We start from the raw sequence: 17,866 nt of genomic DNA on the forward strand, positions 1-17,866 counted from the left end.
GGAAGCCAGGGGAAGTGGGGTATGCCCAAATGGTCAGCTCCTGGCGCCGGCCCCACAGGAAGAAATAGAAAGAGCTCTGTGTGAGAGCAGGAGGAGCAGCCCCTGGGCACTTCTACGCTGCCTGCTCTGCCTGCCCTTCTCCTACCTGCTTCTCCTTTGGTTTCAGTGCCATGCTGGCAGGGTCCAAAAGGAACGTCTCTGCTCCCCCAGCATTCTCAAAGGAGAACTGGACCTCTACGTCCACGGGGGAGTTGTTCAGGATGGTTAAATTCTCCGAGTTGCCGGGACAGTTCTGGGCCTCGTACCTGTCCACAAAAGGGGAAAGGGCTGCAGAGCAGACTGTTGGCTTTGCCACACATCGAGGAGAGCACCGTGTGTGCCGGATCGGTCCGTGTCTCACAAGCGGGACGGGACCCTGACTGGTTGCAGACTCAGGATTTATTATCTGTCTGTGTCATACAAGCAAAAAGCAAGAGGCACAGAGAAACAATAACATCCATGCAAACACAGATCAGAGATAAGATGGCAGCCCATGCAAAGCCTTTTTCTACATATTCTTTGGACCAACAGCATAAAAGAAAAGGTGTAAAGTCATTATACTCTAACCAATTAGAAAAGGACCCAGGTGGGTTTAATATTAAAAAAAGGACTCCTATGAACTTCAAAATTATTATTTAAAATTATTTAAGATGGAAACTTTTTCTATCTTAAAGCATATATCTAGGACTTTTCACATCTTGAGCTATCAATAAGTTCTTGCTCTTTCGTGTTCCTTATGATAAATAGAAATGTATTGACTTGGTTCTTAACTTCCTAGCTTCCCATGAGAAGGTTTTGAAATTTCCTAGCTTTTCTCAGCTTTATGTCTACTTTCTGGGGCCTTTCTGCACTTTCTAAAGTCTTCTACCTTTTTATATTCCTACACGTGTGCACCCGAGGAAGTGGTGCTGGAAGACCCTGCTCTAACAAACAAGTGAGGGAAATGGATCCCAGTCAGGGGCATGGGCGTGTGCTCATCCTTGCCTTACTCTGATGCCTTCCCCTGGGCTTGGTGCCTCCAGCCCAGAAGCCTGATGATGCTCAGGCCACTGCCAGAGTTTTTAATACAATGGAAATTCAAAGGTGCCTAGAAAAATAACGCTACACCAGGCACTTGGGTTCTTTCCCCTTCTTTCTTGGGGTGCCTTCCCTGCAGGGTGCCTAAAGAAAGGCTTTTGAAAAAAGAGTTTTGCTAATTTCTTTCATAAAAGTCATGAAACTGCTTTGGATTTCATGGGTTAGCTCAAAGGCTGAGAAAGAAACGTAAAGCATCAATTCCCAAGAGGAATTGAGGCCAAAAGATAACAAATGACCCTTCTCTCAGGTGTGGAAATGACTTTGGAGTGAAAGGGTTAAAGAGGCAAACAGAAATCCCAGACCATCCATCAGTCTGGCTAAAGATTGTCTGTTTTTTAAACTATTTTGATTTCATTTCCTTGGGTTGTCCAAATAGGCCTATCCCTCCAGAGCTCCCACGGAGACAAGAACTTAATGTTAAATGTCATTAAAAAGAAGTGACAGTAAAATAGAAATACACAATAGCTTCAATGACAATCTGTTTAGGCAGACTTTATCCAGCAGTGAGGATGCAGTGTCATTACAGGAAAATGTAATTCCTGCTGTACGTTACCCCCAACACCTATTGGCAGGTCAATAATAAAATCTTGTTAATAATTACAGATTAATGAAAGGTTTACAAAACCATCTACAGAATAATTGCTCAACCAGGCTACCTGCAGAGCTGAAAGCACTTCCAAAACCACCATCAAGTTCATTTCCTAAGGGGTGAAGCTGAGATGTGGAGGGGGACGGAAGTTGCCCCCCAAGACACCTTTGGACTGGCAGCAGCATGCGGCTCTGGCCACCAAGGCGGCCACCACGGCACCCACTGGGCAGGCAGAGCAGCTCCTCCAAGGCTCATTTGCCTCTTGTCTGCTCAAGTTCACACATCTGTGGTCCATCAAACCCATGGATCTCCCAGGATTGCCTGGGTTGTGCCGCCAGGACAGCCTGTCTCTCCAGGCGTGCCCACAGAAGTGCAAGGCCCATCAGGGAGCACATACCACTCTCTTGATTTCCCACACAGCAGCGGCCCAAAGTGGAATTGCTTTGTGCTCTCAACATATTCCTTGACGACAACTTCATCTTTCTCCATGGTTTTCCTCCACTGTGGAAACACCACCCTGGGCAGAGAAAGTGGGGAAGGAGGAGCTATGAGGCGCTCCGAGTAGGAAATGTAGTCAGAAAGCCAAAAGCCTTCCTGGAGGCTGAGGTACCATCTGCCTTCCCAGCTCCAGCACAGGAGGAGGTGCTGGGCGACCTCAGGCAGCACCATCTGGCCAGGCCAGAAGCCCCAAGGGGCAGCCCTGGCTGTGGTTCAGGGGCAGCTGTGGTGTGGGAGGCTGCCAGGGGCCAGCCTTACCGTGGGTTCTGGCTGATGCTGGGGTACAGGCTGGTGCCACTGCAGGGCAGCTCGTACTGGCGCTTTGTCTGCACGAGCTCAAACCTCAGCGTCTGCTCAAACTTCCCTGGCTTTATGGTGGAGAAGTGGACCTTCAGTTCCACCTCACCACGGGCAGGCACGATCCACCGGTACCGTTTCAGCCTGGCAGTTAAAGAGGAGAATTCAGACACTGCTGAGGAGCAAACGAAGCGAGGAGGGTGCACTCGCCATCCCACGGGGGCACTGGCACGGGGTCGCTGTGGAGATGGGCACCATGGGCCTTGTTTGGCAAGAGGAGCAAGAAGCAGAGGCATCGCCTCCTCCCGTGCGGCTCACCTGAGGAATTCTGTGGGGATTGAGGCACTTTCCAGCGTACTTTTGCATCTTGTTGCGGAGGAACTTTCTGCTCTGCCTGTGGAGATCTGGTTCTCCTCTGGAGAGCTGTCTCTGCTGGCCGCTTTACCCATCTTTGGCTGGCCCTCGGCAGAGCTGCCCTTCGCATCCGGGGCCTTGGCCTAAGGGGAGAGAGAAAAGGGAGGCAGAGGTGAGCCCTGAGACATCCCCATCCTGGAAAGCAAAACGGGGGTTTCTTCACCAGCAGAAGAGAGAATAAATAAATAAGTCCACCTGCCCATGGACTTGGTTTTCCTTATGGGTGTTTGTTTGGCCTAGGACCGTTGGAATCCTAGATACTGAGAATTTTAATCTTTCTCTGCTAAAAGGCACAGACTTACAAAAGAGCACTGCATTTGACCTGAGGCTGTAGAGAAGACTTCCAAAATTAATTAAAAACACTGAAATTACGAGTGCGTAGTTAGTTACAAGTGTGTAATATCACAAAGTAAAAATCTTAGAGTTTAAGGTTTTAGAATATAGTAATAAATATGAAGCAAGATAAAAGTTTTAAAGCAAAACCAAATTGTTCTTCTTCACCTTCTTCATCGATTTAAGTAATGTTTTGTAATTAGACAAAAAAGTCCACATTACAGGCTTTGAAAAATCAGTTATTAAGTTAAAAAATAATAACCTAAGTATCATTTCTTCATGAAATAATTTAATTTAAAAAACCCTCATAACAAAAAATAGTTAACCATTTTATACCTTGCTAATGAAAAACTACAAAACTCACAGCTGTGAAACTGTTCCACTAATAAAAAATAACAAACACCTAAACCCAAACATAAAATACCATCTCAAATACCTTCAATCCCAACCTCAACAAAAAAACCAAAAAAACCCACCAGGAACCCCAAAAACCAAAAAAACCCCAAAAACCCAAACAAGAAACCCACACAGGACAACCCTTCTCACTCAGGACCCTCTCCTCAAAGGAAGTTGATGGCTTTTTACCTCTTGTCCTACAGAACTGCTCTGTCCCCAGCAGAGCTGTCTCTTTTGTCCCACCCCTGACAGAAAGGAGACCTGCAGCCACGGGGCCCCATCACATCTTCACTACCTCTCCACCATGATCCTTTCCCGTCCAACCTGTCCCCCATGCCCCCATCGAGCCTGGGCCCTGCCCTGGCACCACTGGAGCACCCACCGGATTGTCTTCCACAGCAGCACCTCCCGGTGCCACAATGGTGAAGGGCTCCACGCGCTCTGCAGGGCCCAGCCGCTCCTCTGGGTACTCCACTGTGGAGAGCACAGCAGCCGGGGCAAGGGGAGGCCCGTGGGGATGCAGTCCCACGTGTTCCAGCACCTAAAACAGAAGAGAAAACCCTGCTTATACTTCTGGCACCTTCATCCGCCTTCTTTAAAGGCACTGAGCTTCTGGCAATGGGGTTGTTGACTGATATGAGGTGTAAGTGCTTTGTTACGCCCGGTGGGGTGAGCGGGCTCCAGAGCAGAGGCAAGAGCTACAAGCAGGGCCGGGAGAGAAACCTCTGCCGAGTGACTCAGCTGGTCAGAGCTGGCCTTGCCCTGGGCATTGCCTCCATCTCCCTGGCACAAGCCTGGCAATGCTGCAGTGCTGTGAAGCTTGGGCAGCATGTACATGGGGACCAGAGCTGCCTCCTCACCTTCTCCTCCTCAAGGTACTGCTCATCAAAATCCAGGGAGTAAAACTCAATGGGGAAGTCGCAGGGGTTCTTCACCACCACTGTGGCCTCCACCCCATCGCTGTCCACCAGCACCGGTCCCATCTTTAGTGCTGGGGGGCTGAACTCCAGCCGTGGCTCCAGACCTTGTCCTGAGAGGTGCAGCTTTAAGTGATTGCTGCTCCCACAGATGTTAAGCTTCAGCTCATTCTTGTAAGACCTCTGAAAAGAGAAAAGTGCAGAAAACTCATCCATGAAGTCCCGGGTGACAGGACCCCAAATACAACAATGCTTGCCCCAAGGTCAGGGTGTTAGCAGTCTCTCCAAGGTGAATGGAAACCAGATATTTACTTATGCTAGGGACTACGGCATCTGTGTCCTGGGGCTGAGGAACTGGGATGAATCCTGGTGTGCACTGAAACTGGGTATTCAGGTAGCAGATGGATGTACAATGGACTGTCAGGTGTTTTCACCTGGTCATGCAGGAGAGCAATGCTCATGGGAAGGGGCCCCGGGGTTACAGTGTCCAGACACAGTCCTGGCACTGCTGCATCAGGCAAACACCAGCTCCAGGAGAGAGGCAAACGAGCTCTCGCTGGCCAGAAATAAGGGTCATCTTCTCTGCTTAGTGCTTGGCTCTGGTCCAAGCCAGACACAAGATGGTTACATCTCTCCAGCAATTAAAAGATCCCTGGCACTGTCTGGGCACAGAAGCACTTGTGTCCATGCTGGTACACACTGCCAGTTTCCGAGACCCAGCGGCCACAGGCAAACTACTTTTGGGAATGCTCCATCCTTTAAGTTGAATCCCCAGCTGCACGACAGTGTGCAGGCAGGCCAGAGCCCCAAGCACTGCTGGCAGCACACCACTACAGGTGACTGTCCCGCCGTGCCCAGGAAGGTGTGTGGTGGCTGTTTTGTCTGTCAGTCCTGCAGCAGGATGAGCCCAGACTGGCCATTCCAGGATTATCCTCTGCGAGTGGGCAGCTGCTCTGCACCGAGTGTCGCAGCTGCAAACACAGCCAGGCCAGGGGGAGGCTGAGGGGAGTTGGGCACATCCCCTCCATGTGCCGAGAGGCAGCCCTGGTGCTCTCTGTGCAAGCTCCCTGTGGGCATTTCAAAGCACATCTCACGGGAGTGCTCTGTGGGGTGAACTGAGCCACGCAGAGTGCGGGCCTGGCAGAAAGCTCCCTGTGAAGGCAGCGCTCATAGCACACTCTCTGCACCAGGCCCTCAATTCCAGATAGCCCTGACAGGCCTCCCGGCCTGACACCTGCCAATCTCACCTCCTCCTTGGGTGTAAAGTGGATTTCTAAGTTCTGCCAGCGTCCTGGATGAAGGGTTCCTTGGGAGGGCGTCACTTCAAAGGGACAGGGCTCATCCTCCAGCGCCTGCCACTTCTGGCGTACGGCTGGTGTCATGTATTTGAGGTGATTGTTCTGGGCACAGAAACCAATCGTGTGAGGTCTCCTCGGTCTGCGAGGACAGAGTCCCACTTCCTGAGTGCTCTGAGACACGGATACGGTGCTGAGAGCACCCACAGCCAAAGCAAGTGTGGCCCCAAAGCCTAGAGCTGGAGGGAAAACCTGTAGACAGGGCAGGCAGACAGGGAACTCCTGTCCTCAGAGCAGCAGGAATGGGTGAAGATGGCAGAAAAGCAAAGCATCCGCTAATGGAACAGGTCCAGGCAAACCAGCCTTGATCCAGACCCTCAGAAGCTTCCTTCAACACGCTGCAGACCCAAATGCTCAGGCAGCCACAGGAGCAGAAAGGGCAAGAGACACAGAGAAAACTCAGCCAAGAAAGTTACGTGCTCAGTGTCGCCTGTGCTTTACCTTCAGAACAGGCTCGATGGACCATTTGCAGGGTGCTTGGAAGCGGTTGTAGAGCCGGATGGTCTCAACCTGGCACTGCCCGAGCAGGATGTCAGAGAACTGCAGCGTGTTCTTGGAGAGGTCGAGCGACGCTTCCAGCACAGTGGCGCGGAGGCGGATGTGAGACGTGGGGCCTTTTGTCACCTGGAGAAGGACAGAGAATTCAGCGGAGGGTGCAGGTGACACGTGCTGCTGTGCCCAGCCTGCTGCCTGCCCCAAGAGCTGTGGCACCTCTATGGGCAGCAGCACATCCACATCACCCTGCGGCCAGCGGGCACTTTCAAAGCACACGTTAAACGCCATGGTCTGGCTGGGGGCCAGGCTCTTCATCAGGCCCAGGTCCACGCTGAAACCTGGAACAGATGAAGACAAAGCAGCTTAAGTTAAGGCCTTACAGGTGTCCTGGCTGAGAGGTCTGGGGAAGGCCCCACGCCGGGCGGTGACCCAGATGAAAACTTGGAGTGCACCTGAACACCCCTCAGACACAGTGAGCCACTGTGACGGAAGCGCAGCCTTGCCTCAAGGCCTTTTTTGGAAGCCTCTCTTGATCCACCAGAGGATCTCACAGGCTGTCTCCTCAATAAAGGCTGAATACAGGAGCTGTGACAGTGTGAACTCCAAACCAAGCATTTCCAAAGCACAGCAGACCCCACTGGTTGCCAAAACAGGCCCACAGAGTGCCCAAAGAAGCTTGCTGCTCGTGGGAGCCAAGGGCAGAAGATGCTGAGAGGTGACCAGGGTGATGAGCCCATCTGGCCCCTGCACTGAAGCGTTAGGGCAGTCACAGGCAGGCCAGGCCAGGTCCCTGGGCATGGATGGCCAGGAGAATTCTGCCTCTAAAGCTCCCAGCAGGGGCGGCACTGAGAAGAAAAAGCTCAAAAACCTCCCCAGGTTCAGTGGCTTAAGCTAATCTGTCTGAGACACCTCCTTCAAGGCCACAGGAAGTGTCTCCAGCACTGCTTACCTGTGTCCTGCAGGACAGATTCATCGACCTGGAAGGACACTGGGATCTGCCCAGGGTTGGTAATCTCCAGAGTGCTTCTCTCAGTGAAACCCTTAAGGACAGTGCCCATGTCCAGGACATACTCGGGCAGCTCAACTCTGCAAGGAGGAGTAAGGACAGTCCTTAAACCACAGCCTGGCTGCATGTCCAAGTGGACAGCCATAAATACAGTGGCTATTTCTTTATTCACTGCTGGAAAAACTCAGCTCAAGCCCAAGAAAGCCATGGCCTGACCACCTGGCAAAGAGTTTGGGAAGTCAGGAGGAGTGCAGCTCCTAGGTTGTATCAGCTACTAATGGCACGTGGAAATAAAATTATTTAAAATGGACACTGGCCACAGCTCCTCTGCCATGAAAAGCCAGTACAGGTGAGTCCACAGGGCCTCCACTGGTCTCAGTGGAACTGCCTAGCCTGGTGTACAGCCTGAGCCTGAAATTGTTTTGGGGCCTAGGAATATGATTTGCCTGCTCAGGGAATCTCCACTGCTCTGCAACCAGATCACATGATCTGCTCTGCAGAGCATCTGCTTCCTGAATTGAAGCCTCTGGTGCTTGTGCTGCATCATGCCGGTGCAAAGGGACCCACCAAGTTACCTGGATAAGCCCTGCCACCCCACCAGGGTTCAAACCATCTGATTTTGGGTTTGAAAGGCTTTGCTGACATGTGCAGCTCCCCTCTCCTTTAGTTTAGTGTGCTCTGTTAGTTGGAAGCAAGGCATCAGCTGGGAGCTGTCTCTTTCAGAGCTAGGCAGCAGGGACAGAATTGATGCTGTCTGGAAGGGCTTGAAGGTCTGCACTGGGTGCCCCAGCTCTAGGGGCAGAACCCCACGGCTGTGGGGAGCTGAGCAGTCCAAAGCTCAGCGTGGTGCTGGGGAAGGGAGGACACTGCTGCTCCCACGTAGCGTGACACAGCCACCGGGACCAGACCCTTTCTGCAGTCCAGGCTATTCCCAGCTCTGCAGGCCCAAGGAGCTCTCAGGAGAAGGGGACATGGCTGGGTGTTCCCCACGGGGCACCTGGAGATGGGGATGGGAGTCCCTACTCACTTGACAAGACTCTGGCATAGCTGCTTGTCAGGGAACCTGCTCTTCGGGGGATGGCACGTGAGCTTCTGCTGCAGCTCCAGAGCAGCCTTCTCTATCAGCATCCTCACCATGTTCATCTGCAGCTGAGTGCTTGGCTGAGGAAAGGCAAGACAGTGGCTGCTTAGGCAAGGTCCTTCCCAAGGCCCAGCTTGCACCTGAGAAAGGATCCCACCCTGCTCCTGCTGGGAGGGGGTGTGGGGTCCTCCTGTCTGGCTGCTCAGTGTCTGTGACACCTCCTGCTCTCTTAGGCGGGACCTCATCTCCAGGGAAGTAACTCCAGCATCTTTGCCTGCCCAGACACTGTTAGAGCTGCTCTGGCCAGGCAGACAGACCAGCCAGGAACCTTCCAGAGCTCCAGACACCTGCCTGCCCCCAGCCAGTACCAAGGCAGCTTGGAGAAAAAGTGTCTTGAAAGGGAACCGGAGCCAAGCTGGTGCCTCTTGGAGATGAGCAGCAGCAGCACAGCCCCAGGGCACAATCAGGCAGCTGCTGTTTGGGTCTGGAACTCTGGCAGGGCTTGGGCTGGGACCAACAAACTCCCCAGCAATGACCTGCATCTCCTTCAAAGCACCATCCCTTGAGCATGGCCCTCAGGACCTCTCCCTGGGCTAGCCAGGAAGCTGGTGCAGCCCCAGAAGAGACCATGACCAGAGTGGCAGCCCTAGGGGCAATGCTGAGCTGACACAAGGTTGTAGGTGGGCAGGGAGGTCCCAGGTGCCAACAGGGCACCGGGGAGCTGCTGTGGGCTGCAAGGGGCTCAGGTGAACACGGAGAAGGTGGCATGTGCCAAACGGGGCTGCAGCTGTTCTTACTACAATGCCAGAGCCAGGCACGCGGGGCTTCAGGTCCTGAGTCTTTGCATCCCGAGTCTCCGAGGTCTGAGTCTTTGGAGTCTGAGTTTTCAGGGTCTGAGACTTCAAGGTGTCAGTCTTCAGGCTCTGAGTCTTCTGAACAATTTCTGATTTATTCCTCTGGCTGTACTGTTGCAGGTGTTTTACATGCTGTTTCAGTGGCTGCTCATATTTTTCATTTTCTGAAGGAAGAAAGCATCCACAAAGAGAAATGTGAGCAAAGTGCCAGTCCCCATTTAAGCTGGCAAGTCCCCACCTCCCAACATTGGTGTCTTCCAGAAAGAAATCCCTCAAGCCATCTCTGGCAAGTGGATGCTGCTGCTCCTCTCTGAATCCTCATGTTCTCTCCCTCCCCACCGAGGAGCATCTCATCCCCTGCAATGCCACGCAAATCCAACCCTGCCTGAAGCCCTGCCAGCCTCTCTGACAGCTTTCCCAAGCCCTTCAGTCTAGCCATCATCCTTCAGGACCCTGCCAGATGTGCTGGCAAGCTCTGCAGGATGGCTCCTGGGACAAAGCCCACATGGGATCCTCTGCTCAAGACTCAGGAAGCAACCAGGGGGCTTGACTTGGCCTGGGAGTCCTGCAACCCTCCAGGCTCGGTGGAGGTTGGCATGAGCTGCCCCATGGGCATGTGGTAGGGAACCAAACCAGAGGGGCCCTTCCTGGGGGCAGACAGGCAGTGCCCACCTTTGGTGTTCCAGGGCAGGTTCACGGTGATCACGGGAAAGGACGCTTCTCCTTTCAGGAGGATATTTTTCGGCTCCAGGTCACCCACTTTCAGCTGGTAAATCCTGCTGAAAGCTCCTGGTAATCCTGGCATGTAAGAGAATTTCAGCGCTTGCTTCTCGCCAGGTGCCATGGAGCCCTGCAGGGGCAGGAGGAGAGGGAGGGAATGCATCAGTGTTTGATGGGGATGGCTCAGGGGACAGACAGGCTGGGGACACAGAGTCTCATCTAGAAGAAACCATCAGACCACATCACCTTCCTGAGAAACACATTACAGTGTTGGCTGTCAAAACTGTTAGAGTAAATACTTTGTGGTTTATAAGGCTGACTTGTGTAAAAGAAGTTTTGCTAAAGTTTAGAGTTCTTTTAATGCCAATGTTGTGTTGTGATACCAATGTTGGTGAAGACTTGTTGCAATATTAACATTTAGCATTTATATAATGTTAGATTATATATATAATATTAAATTTTAAATATATATTAATTTATAACATATATAAAAATATATAACACACATATATATCAATATATAAATTGAATTTTTAACATATATATAATATTAAATTTAACATTTAATAGTGAAGGAATGGAAACCTGTCGAATATGTTGGAAAGTAACAAATGACCACCACTAGGACAACTGCACATGCTCCAAAAAGGTGGGACAGAGGAGGAACTATGTTAAAAATTCTGAATATGTACAACCATTTGTAAATATGTATTAGGCTGATGCAATACCCAGTTGATATTAGGGGTGCTGCTGTGTGGACTGGTGTGCCTCTGGCTGCAGCTAAGCTGTTAACCCTGTTAAAGCTGTTAGCTAAGCTAACCCAGCGCTGTTACTTCTGCTTTATTGACTTTGGCCCCTATTGTCCCTTATTAAATTTTCTTGAAATTTTACCTGGGGAGTGGCTTTTGTTTCTCACACCTTCTACCTTCCTTGTGCCCAAAAGGTCGAGCCTCCGACCCCGGGGTGCCGTGCGTCCTCCCCAGGGCTCATAAGGCTGCAGCCCCAGCACAGCCTGGTGCGAGCACAGCCCTGCTGCTAATGGGCTTTGCCCTCTGCCAGCAAGAGCCCTCCTCATCAAAAAAAGGCTCTTCTGCTGCCGCTGGGGAAGGGAAGTCCCTGCTCTCAGCAGGGCCAGCAGCTCCTCTCGTCCCTTGTAGGAGACAGGCATGCAGAAATGGCAAAGCCAATCGGCTTCCTCTTGCCACCGCAAGGAGGGACAAAGGCAGGAGCGCTGCTTCGGCTCAAAGACATCCAGGCAGGGCTGAGAAGCTTGGGCAGCAGTGGTGGGATGCTGCTAATCTTTCTCCTTGCTTTTCCAGCCCCGCTGCTCCCTGGCCCCCTCACTGCCCCACAAAGCCGCTGCACAGCAGCAAAGCTGGAGGAGGCAGGGAGCAGCAAGCCCAGTAAGGGACACAAGTGGTGCTTAGCTGGCAGTGGGGAGGCAGGGCCAAGGACAATGTCCTGTGTGATCACACAGCCTGGCTAAGGTGACCCTCAGAAACGCTCCAGTGCCAGCACAGCCTGAGATCTCAGCTGTCGGGGTCCCCAGAGTGACTGTGAGGAACCAATTACATTTTTAGTTATGCCTCAGCATACGCTATAAATCCATCCTCTGCCATGGGGTGAAAAATCACCGTAGGGGCTGTCCACGTGCTGGGAGCCCTAACACATCCCCACGTGTAAAGGGGGTTGCTGGCAGACAATGCAGGCAGGCTCCGTGTCTGGGGGGCTGCAAGCGACCTCCCCCTTGGAGGAGGGCAGACCCCGAACCCCAGGAAAACTTTGCTCACCTCACCAAGACTTCCTAAAAGGGCTGAGTTATGGGAGTGTGAAAAAGACGTTCACTCTTCTGTGAAAATTTAGAAAGTTTAATAAAGGACAGTAGGAAAATAAATAAATAAATAAATAAAAATTGTCCTTTAATAAAGGACAATGGAAAAGGTGCTTAAGGGGTATCCCCGAAGGTAACAGCGTGCTCTTGGCTCAGTGCCAAGATGCACCCGGCCGTAATAACCTTGGCTCTAAGGTCCTTGTCTCCCACTGTCCTTTATTAACCCTTTGGCACGTTCACAGGAGAGTGAAGGCGTTGTTCACAGTGCGGCTGGCAGCACACTCGCTGCATCTGCCCAGCAGGACCCGACAGAGCCTCCCAGGCTTCCAGTGGTAACGCTCTGTCCCTGTCCTCTGTTACTCTCCCCGTTTCTCATTTTCTCTCTCTGCTCTCTTTTCCATCCCTTTCTGGTCGGGACCATACCCTCTCTTTATCAAGACACAATTTTCAGATATAATACTTGCTGTGTTTGTGCCTTATTTTCATCCGAGCAATCTACCAAAAAGAATTCTCCTCTACTCCCCTGACAGCAGGACAGGACAGTGACCAACACACTCGTGCCTCCTGCTGGTGTCTGCCTCTGTGTCGTGGTTTGACATGGAAGTGAATTTTTTCCAAGAAGTTGGGTCAAACCAATCAGTGGTCAGATTTAGATATTGGCACCTGGAGTGACCACTGAAAGTATAGACACGCTTCTGAGAACACAGGGAGTTAAAAGCAAGAACTCCCAGGAGAACTCTCTCTTTGGGTTCCGGTCCTCAGAAAGTACAAGCTCTCCCCCTGCCCAGCCTTAAGCTGGGTGGGAGAGGGGAAGCCACGCGGCCTTGTCTAGGTAGGCCGAAGGGGGCTGAGGGTCTGGAACCGAGCCAGCTCCTGTAGACAGAAAGGTAGAGAGAAGCGGAGATGCCTTTGCTCCTCCCCCCCAAGAGAAAAAGAGACAGAAAGCCTGGCGGCACCTAGAAATCTGCCAGCAAAAGAAAAAGAAAAAGAAAAGAAAATACCCAGCGTAAAAAGTAAAACACCAGACCAAAATATCAACCGTCCAAAGAGTCTAAACTTTTAACCCTTTCTAAGAAATGAAAACTTTTTAAAAGTATTACTCCTCCTTAATTTGTAATAGAAAAAAGATAGTCCAAGAACTAAAATATTAAAAGAAGAAATATTTAAGTAAGAAGAGATGATAAAGTAACTTTAGCTAGACTTTTCTTATTAGCCATAGACTAAACCAAACTCTCTTACAATAAAGACTACAATTTAAAGAGATACAATAGTAACCCAAAGAGACCTGTTTCAGCTTCGAGCAGCACAAGAATAACAAAAAACAAAAAAAGCTAAAAAAAAAATAGTGATACCTTCTGTCTTCAAAAAAAAGATAAGTCCTGTTTTTAGACTCCTCAGCCCCAGAAGAAAATAAGAGAGACTGTAGTCCCAAAATAAGAAACTAAACTGTTATATCTTTTAGTCTATAGCAAAACATCCTTAAAAGAGCCCTATGAGCAGTCTGTCTATGCACAGTAGTGAGAGCACTATAACATAAAATAGAGAGTGTCACACTAGCAAATTTTTTCCAAGCAGTTGCCATGTGTGACAGAAAAACACAGGGGGGCAGCTGTGTTTCCTGAGAGTCTGTAATACAAAAAAAACTTCTCTCTCCCTTAATAGTTTAAATATAAATTACCTAAAGAGTAGTAGTTTAATCAAAAATCCCAGGTAATGTTTCATAGCTAAATGTTTTTAAAATTAAAAAGAAGAAGAGTAGTTTAAAAGGTCTTCATCCTAAATTTAGTTTATATGTTTTCTATATTAGTAGTAGTTTAATAAAGTTTTTTTCCTTTGTTATTAAGCTTAGGCCTGCTCTGCTCTGTTCCTGATAACATCTCACAGCATTTATTTAGAAAAAGTACATTTTCATGAAAACGCTAGCATTGCGCCAGTGTCCAACCATAACATTTTTGGTTCCCTGACCGGGAATCAAATTCTAAACAAAATAAGATAAAGATAAGATAAAAGCTGTAAAATAAAATCAAAAAGAATAAGAGCAAAGCATGTATTAAGTTATAGTGCCAATATAGAAGTAAAAAGTTAGTGTAAGTTATTGTTTTATGTAAAAGTGTGTTGAATGTAATTTTGATAATAATTTTAGAAATATGTGTTCTCAGAAGCGAAGAGTAAAGTGTCGTGGTTTGACATGGAAGTGAATTTTTTCCAAGAAGTTGGGTCAAACCAATCAGTGGTCAGATTTAGATATTGGCACCTGGAGTGACCACTGAAAGTATAGACACGCCTCTGAGAACACAGGGAGTTAAAAGCAAGAACTCCCAGGAGAACTCTCTCTTTGGGTTCCGGTCCTCAGAAAGTACAAGCTCTCCCCCTGCCCAGCCTTAAGCTGGGTGGGAGAGGGGAAGCCACGTGGCCTTGTCCAGGTAGGCCGAAGGGGGCTGAGGGTCTGGAACCGAGCCAGCTCCTGTAGACAGAAAGGTAGAGAGAAGCGGAGATGCCTTTGCCCCCCCCCCCCAAGAGAAAAAGAGACAGAAAGCCTGGCGGCACCTAGAAATCTGCCAGCAAAAGAAAAAGAAAAAGAAAAGAAAATACCCAGCGTAAAAAGTAAAACACCAGACCAAAATATCAACCGTCCAAAGAGTCTAAACTTTTAACCCTTTCCAAGAAATGAAAACTTTTTAAAAGTATTACTCCTCCTTAATTTGTAATAGAAAAAAGATAGTCCAAGAACTAAAATATTAAAAGAAGAAATATTTAAGTAAGAAGAGATGATAAAGTAACTTTAGCTAGACTTTTCTTATTAGCCATAGACTAAACCAAACTCTCTTACAATAAAGACTACAATTTAAAGAGATACAATAGTAACCCAAAGAGACCTGTTTCAGCTTCGAGCAGCACAAGAATAACAAAAAACAAAAAAAGCTAAAAAAAAAATAGTGATACCCTCTGTCTTCAAAAAAAAGATAAGTCCTGTTTTTAGACCACTCAGCCCCAGAAGAAAATAAGAGAGACTGTAGTCCCAAAATAAGAAACTAAACTGTTATATCTTTTAGTCTATAGCAAAACATCCTTAAAAGAGCCCTATGAGCAGTCTGTCCATGCACAGTAGTGAGAGCACTATAACATAAAATAGAGAGTGTCACACTAGCAAATTTTTTCCAAGCAGTTGCCATGTGTGACAGAAAAACACAGGGGGGCAGCTGTGTTTCCTGAGAGTCTGTAATACAAAAAAAACTTCTCTCTCCCTTAATAGTTTAAATATAAATTACCTAAAGAGTAGTAATTTAATCAAAAATCCCAGGTAATGTTTCATAGCTAAATGTTTTTAAAATTAAAAAGAAGAGTAGTTTAAAAGGTCTTCATCCTAAATTTAGTTTATATGTTTTCTATATTAGTAGTAGTTTAATAAAGTTTTTTTCCTTTGTTATTAAGCTTAGGCCTGCTCTGCTCTGTTCCTGATAACATCTCACAGCATTTATTTAGAAAAAGTACATTTTCATGAAAACGCTAGCATTGCGCCAGTGTCCAACCATAACACTCTGACAGCAGAGCCACCCACCAGCCAAGGCCGTGGGGGAGTCTATCAGGAGAGCCCTTGTTTGACCTTCTCTGCCCTCAGCAGGAATTGCTTACAGCCCTCTGTCTCTCATGGCTGGGTTTGTGTTTTCCCCTCTGATTTTTTCCCCTTGCTCTCTTTTCCCTTTAACACTCTCCTGGGCCACCTGGCACAGGGCTGGGGTCAGTCACTTGTGCTACTTACAGTGGTGGGGTTGACCAGAAACACGCCAGGCAGATGCTGGTCGGCAGTGCTAGGCTTTAGCACCCAGCTGAATTCAATCCTGCCAGTGTTCTCCAGGGTGACCGTGCTGTGACCAATTTCATTAAACATCTGGAGAGAAGGCACAGGAGCGGGAAGTTACAGACCCAGGCCTGCTGCTGGGAATCTCCTTCCTCTCTCCTGGGCTTGGAAGCAGACACATCGTGGGAGCAGGGAGGAGATGGGGGCACTTGGGAACCTGGGGAACCCCCAGGCACAGGACACCTGCACAGGACCAGGGAGCTCTGGCTGCACACACAGCTGTGGTAACAACCATGGGAGGGCCAGCAATAAATGAACCAGGGGACACAGGCCCTCTGCAATCTGAGGGGTCACCAACAGCCAGGAGAAACAGAGAGAGCACCAAGGCATTCCAGTAGAAAAGGCACCTGCATGCAAGTATTGGCAAGCAGCACACATGCAACAAGGGAGTCACACAGGGCAACACAGACAGGGCCAGCAGCTGGAAATATCTGTGGGCTTTCAACTGGAAAAGAGTGAAGTGGGGATTATTCTGGGACAGTCTCTCCAGCTATAGTGACTGGAAGCCCAACTTCTTCCCTTGATTATTTGTGGATTAAGCAAGAGCTTTGGACAAGAGCATCTCCTTGGAGGTCAGGCTTTAGGCGTGGATCAGCAGAGGGATGTCTCAGGGACACACCCCTCAGAGCATCCCCACTGGGACCCTGCCTGGCCCAGGAGGCAGTGCTAGGTACCCTGAAAAAGAGGCATTCCCAGCGTTTTTGGAGATGGCCGTTTTAAAGCAGCTTGGATGCCGGGTGTGTCCCTCAAAGGTTGGATGCCAGATGTGTCCCTCAAAGGTTGGATGCCAGATGTGTCTCTCAAAGGTTGAACTTCCAAGCCCCAGAGCCAAGAAAGGGGCTGGGAAGGGGAGGGAGCCCTGGGCCGAGGTGGGCTGGAACCCGCTGGCCGTGGTTCTAGGGCAAGGAGCTGTGCCAGGGGCCATGTGTGGTACCTGAGAGCCACAGTCGATCTCCCAGAGGCTCAGGGAGTAGCTGACGCGTGAGGTGATCAGCTCCACCTCGTAGGTGGGGCCTCCCTCCACGCGGCACAGCGCCTTCACACCGCCGAGGACGTCCCGGTGGCCAGAGAAGGTGAAGGAGACCTGCTGGCTCTGTCCTGGCTGCAGCACGCCTGACAGCGGCAGGATGCTGAAAGCCTGGATGGAGGACAGGAGAGATCGAGGCGTTGAGCAGGGAAATGGATGCAGAAGAGCATCTTGGAGCAAAGTGCAGCTCTAGCCAGAGGGGCCCATTCCCCAGACACAGCCAAAATCATCCTAATCTCATCCTGCATCTGTGCCACTGACCGGCGCAGGGACCATGGGGAAAATCTTCTCCCACACTCACGGATCAATGCATTAATTAATACACTGCATTAAAGTGAACTGGGACGTCTCCTGGCAGTAGAAATTCTCTCTGATGCACAACTTGCCTTTAAAAAGCATTTCTTACTGCTTTTACAAAAGGAGGAGACTCAGAGTGAGAGCTCTTGGAGCTGAGCGGAGGACTCCAGCCCAGCTCATCTGACTCCTGAGGCTTTTCCCCCCTCTCTCTCTGATTTATAGCCTGCTTTCTCCAGGTGCCTCAGCAAAAGCTCCTGCAAACATTTCCTATGGACCACCTGATGAGGTCCAGGGGTAGCAATGCCCTCCACAGGTGCTGCACAGCGTCCTTGGGCAGCCCTACATGTCCTGCACGGCCTCTCCAACAACCAGTGGCTTCAGCAGCACTTTGTGTTGGGCCTGGAGGGACGTGAGGCCCCTCTGTGGGCAGTGCTGAGGGCCACCAGTGGGACTGGGAGCTACAGCCCTGCTTGCCACACTGACAGTGGGCAAGTGAGACAGATTCCCTCTTCTCCGCTTCGAGGGGAGCGTGCGGTACATCCACGGAGGACGCGATTCCTGCCAACCCTAGTGGGAGGTGAGGGGGTTCAGGAGTTTGTGGCAGCACCTGAAAAACAAGCCATTTTCTATGCCAGGAGGAAGAGACAGCCACGTTGCAAAGTCTCCTTTTATAAGACAGCTTCAGGGCCGTCAGTGCAATACCAGCCCTCGGGTGAAAGCCGACACCTGGAAACAGGTGGCCTGGCTGGGCTGGGAAGAGGGCACAGGGAGATCAGGACTC

At 50.0% G+C, this 17,866-nt stretch overlaps 2 long non-coding RNA genes across 2 annotated transcripts; both read right to left on the bottom strand.

Moving 5' to 3' along the window:
- Positions 1–178: 178 nt before the first annotated feature.
- On the bottom strand, positions 179–2,604 carry LOC128802602 (uncharacterized). The gene is made up of 3 exons (XR_008435504.1): positions 2,462–2,604; positions 2,103–2,222; positions 179–305 (listed from the first exon to the last, which is right to left on the bottom strand). It is a non-coding gene; the product is annotated as an uncharacterized LOC128802602 (long non-coding RNA).
- Positions 2,605–5,949: 3,345 nt separating this feature from the next.
- Positions 5,950–6,650, bottom strand: LOC128802609 (uncharacterized). The gene is made up of 3 exons (XR_008435511.1): positions 6,627–6,650; positions 6,357–6,539; positions 5,950–5,960 (listed from the first exon to the last, which is right to left on the bottom strand). It is a non-coding gene; the product is annotated as an uncharacterized LOC128802609 (long non-coding RNA).
- Positions 6,651–17,866: the final 11,216 nt, after the last annotated feature.

Source organism: Vidua macroura, unplaced genomic scaffold (genome assembly GCF_024509145.1).
Source record: "Vidua macroura isolate BioBank_ID:100142 unplaced genomic scaffold, ASM2450914v1 whyUn_scaffold_126, whole genome shotgun sequence".
NCBI classification, from domain to species: Eukaryota; Metazoa; Chordata; class Aves; order Passeriformes; family Viduidae; genus Vidua; species Vidua macroura.